This window comes from Triticum urartu, chromosome 5A (assembly GCF_056163025.1).
Source record: "Triticum urartu cultivar PI428250 chromosome 5A, HENAU_Tu73, whole genome shotgun sequence".
Taxonomy (NCBI): domain Eukaryota; kingdom Viridiplantae; phylum Streptophyta; class Magnoliopsida; order Poales; family Poaceae; genus Triticum; species Triticum urartu.
The window spans coordinates 100,765,114-100,769,886 of NC_141877.1; positions in this window are offsets into that span (position 1 = coordinate 100,765,114).

The following is a 4,773-nucleotide window of genomic DNA, read 5'->3' on the forward strand; positions in this document are numbered from 1 at the left end:
CCGAACCCGAGAAAATAAAATAACTTAACGCCGGAAACGGCAAGAGTTGGAGTACAAATTGGGAAAGTTACATCCGGGGTGTTACAACACTCCACCACTACGAAAGGATCTCGTCCCGAGATCTAGGACTGAAAGAACGCCGGGTACTCAGAACGAAGGTGATCCTCGCGTTCCCAGGTAGCTTCACGGTTGGAATGGTGTGACCACTTGACTTTGAGGAATTTGATTGACTTATTGCGAGTCTTGCGTTCAGTCTCTTCAAGAATAGCCACTAGGTGCTCACGATAAGAGAGATCTTCTTGGAGCTCAATGTCCTCGAAGTTGACGGTGCGGTCAGGAGTCTTGAAGCACTTTCGAAGCTGGGAGACATGGAACACGTCATGAACATTTGCAAAGTTTGAAGGAAGCTCGAGTTGATAAGCGAGATCGCCTCTCTTGCTGACAATCTTGAAAGGTCCCATGTATCTGGGGGCAAGCTTCCCTTTGATACCGAAGCGACGAGTACCTTTCATAGGAGAGACACGGAGGTAAACATGATCTCCGATCTCGAAAGCCAAATCACGGTGCTTACTATCATAGTAGCTCTTCTGGCGGGATTGGGCTGCTTTGAGGTTATCTCGAATGACTTTGCACATTTCCTCTGCCTCTGTGATTAAGTCATTACCCAAAAACTGACGTTCACCGGTTTCAAACCAGTTGAGAGGGGTACGGCACTTCCTGCCATACAGAATTTCAAATGGGGCCTTGCCCGAACTTGCTTGAAAACTATTGTTGTAGGAGAATTCAGCATAAGGAAGACAATCTTCCCACTTCATGCCGAAGGAGATCACACAAGCCCTGAGCATATCTTCAAGAATCTGGTTGACACGCTCGACTTGACCGCTAGTTTGAGGATGGAAAGATGTGCTAAAGCGGATGTTGGTGCCCATGGCCTTCTGAAAAAAATCCCAAAACTTCGAGGTAAAGATGCTGCCACGGTCTGAAGAGATCACTTATGGAATACCGTGCAGAGAGACAATCTGAGAGGTATAGAGTTCCGCCAATTGAGCTGTAGTGATCGACTCTTTGATAGGCAGAAAGTGAGCCACTTTAGTGAGTTTGTCGATGACAACGAATATAGCATCATTGCCACGCTTGGACTTAGGAAACCCAGTCACGAAGTCCATTTCAATGTGGTCAAACTTCCATTCTAGAATGGCAAGAGGTTGGAGGAGACCAGCTGGCCTTTGGTGTTCTGCCTTCACTCTTCTGCAGACGTCACATTCATTCACGAATTGAGCAATCTCACGCTTCATTCGAGTCCACCAATAAGCCTGCTTGAGGTCCTGATACATCTTCGTACTCCCAGGGTGGATGGAGAGGAGAGAATTGTGAGCCTCATTCATGATCACTTTACGGAGTTCACCTTTGGGCACAACAATACGATCCTCGAAGAAGAGAGTATCCTTGTCATCAAGGCGATAGCACTTGTACTTGGGTTGACTCTTGGCAATCCCAATCTTCACCTTTTTCACCATAGCATCAAGAAGTTGGGCTTGGCGAATCTGATCTTCCAAGGTAGGAGAGACTTGGAGGTTGGCGAGGAAACCTTGAGGAACAACTTGCAGATTAAGTTTGCGGAAAGCTTCACAAAGCTTGGGTTGATAAGGCTTGAGAATAAGACTATTGCAATAAGCCTTTCTGCTCAATGCGTCAGCAATCACATTGGCCTTGCCTGGAGTATACTCGATACTTGGATTATACTCTTGAATCATTTCGACCCATCGATTTTGCCTGAGGTTGAGATTAGGCTGAGTGAAAATGTACTTGAGACTCTTGTGATCAGTGAAAATGTCCACTTTTCTTCCCAATAGAAGATGTCTCCAAGTCAAAAGAGCATGCACAACTGCCGCCAACTCGAGATCATGAGTGGGGTAGTTCTTCTCATTGGGCTTCAACTGGCGAGAGGTATAAGCAAAAACTTTCTTCTCTTGCATCAATACTGCGCCAAGACCTTGGAGAGAGGCATCACAAAAGACCTCGTACGGTTTGGATTCATCAGGCGGAGTCAGAACTGGAGAAGTGATCCATTTCTCTTTCAAAGTGTTGAAAGCAATGTCACACTCCGGAGACCAAACGTACTTGACGTGCTTCTGGAGAAGATTTGAGAGAGGCTTCGCAATCTTAGAAAAGTTTTCAATGAATCTTCGGCAATAGCTTGCGAGACCGAGAAAGCTACGGAGTTGCTTCACGTTCTAAGGAGGTTCCCAATGCACAATTGCAGACGCCTTCTCAGGATTCACGGCAATGCCCTTGGCAGAGATGATATGGCCAAGATAAAGAACCTCATCGAGCCAAAATTCACATTTGGAGAACTTGGCATAGAACTGATGTTCTCTGAGCTTATCAAGAACCAAACGCAAGTGCTTAGCATGATCTTCCTTGTTCTTCGAGAAAACCAGAATGTCGTCGAGATAGACCAAAACGAAGTCATTGGTGTAGGCGTTGAAGATGAAGTTCATCATGCGAGAGAAAGTCGGAGGAGCATTGACGAGGCCAAAAGACATGACAGTGTACTCATATGAACCATAGCTTGTCCTGAAGGCCGTCTTGGGAATATCTTGCTCACGGATTCGAATCTGATGATAACCCATACGGAGATCAAGCTTGGAGAATACTTGGGCACCTTTGAGTTGTTCGAACAGCTCATTGATGTTGGGAAGTGGGTATTTGTTCTTGATGGTCTTCTTGTTCAATGGACGGTAATCAACACAAAGTCGGTCCATTCCATCCTTCTTCTTCACAAAAAGAACACCACAACCCCACGGAGAAGAACTAGGCCGGATGAGACCCATTTTCTCCTGAATATCGAGTTGCTTCTTCAGCTCCTTCAACCCTTCAGGTCCGAGCTTGTAAGGACGCTTGCACACAGATTCCGTGCCGGGCTCGAGATCAATAACGAATTCAACTGGCCGGTGCGGAGGCATTCCTGGAAGCTCTTCTGGAAAGACGTCTTGATATTCGCAAACGACTGGAATTTGCGAGATGGCATCGAGTTCACCCTTCTCATTGAGAGAAAACAGACGGATAGTATTATCCCGAGCGGCAAAGACAATTACATCCTCAGATGAATGAGTCAATTGAATCTGTCTGGCTGCGCAATCAAGCTGAGCCTTGTGCTTAGAAAGCCAATCCATCCCGAGAATAAGATCAATATCCGAGTTACCAAGGATCATTGGAGAAGCCAGAAACTTGAAATCACCCATCGAGATAGAAATATCCGGAACTTCGTAGTTAGCAAGCAAGCATCTACCCGGAGAGACAACTGCTAATGGCTTATGCATAACTTGAGAAAACCACCCATGCTTAGATGCAAAAGGTCTCAAGATAAAACAATGCGATGCACCAGTGTCAAAAAGAACTTTTGCAGGAACATCGTTAACAGGAAGGTTACCCATGATGACATCTGATGAATCCTCTGCCTGAGCTGCATTCACCATATTGACCTTGGCGTACTTGGGGTTATGCTTGACCACAGCTGTACTTGCCGATCTGACAGGAGAAGGAGGAGGAAGACGCTTCTGGTTGAAACACTTGTTGGCATAGTGACCCTTCTGTTGGCACTTGTTGCACGTGACCTCTGAAAGCAGACGGTGATACAGAGCACTCGATCTTGGAGCTTGAGACGAAGTCTTGTTCTGAAAGCCAGGGTTGGGTGGGTGGGAAGAACCACTGCCACCTTTGCTCTTCTGCTGATACGGCTGACGGAATGGAGGAGGAGGTAGCCAATACTTCTGCTGCTTGGCCACTTGAGTAGAGGAAGAAGGAGTAACATCTCTGACTCGCTTCTTGGAAGCATCACGCCTCAACTGAGCAGCCTCTTGCTTCAATGCCATGTTGTAGAACTCATCGTACCTCAAGGGCTCAAAGAGAACAAGAGCTAGCTGAATTTCTTCTCTGAGACCACCTCTGAACTGGTATATCATGCTCTTCTCATCAGGTACGTCCTGCTTGGCAAAGCGGGCGAGCTTCTAGAACAACTTGTTGTAGTCATAGACAGACAAAGAGCCTTGCTTCAGGTTGTGGAATTCCTCACGCTTGCTTTCAACCACGCTCTGAGGGATATGATGAGCTCGAAAATCTTGACGGAATTCATCCCAAGTGATAACACGTCCACCTCTGGAATCCTTGTACTGCTGGAACCATTCTGCAGCTTGATCTTTGAGTTGGAAGGAAGCGAACTTGACAAAGTCCTCAGGCCTGACGTTACTGCACTCGAAATGCTTGCACAGATCCACAAGCCAATCGTCAGCATCGGTTGCCTCAACACAATTGCTGAAAGTCTTTGGCCCATTAGCAAGGAACTGGTTGAGTGTAGCAAAGTGATTCTGATTGTTGCCTTGATTCCCTTGGTTGCGCTCTTGAAGAATTTGCATGATCAACTGTGTGTTTGCATTGGTTGCGGCCATCACAGCTTGCCATGCCTCTGGAGGAGGTGGAGGTGGTGGCGGATCAGGATTCGGAGTCGTGCGCGTTGGAGGAGCCATCTTGAAGAGGTTGACCGCCATTAGCACATAGACAGATAAAATGAAGCTGAATCCAATGGAATGAAAATTGCAACATATAGTCTTCACATCCGAACAAAATGAACGAATGCATTCCTCTTGAAATGGTCACATATCCATAAATTGAGAAGCCACTTAGAATTAAGGTAGAGAAATAATCAACAAGGTACGGATCAAGAACGAATAATTGGTAAGAAATCCCAATCTCAAACCAATATCCGTGGAAGAA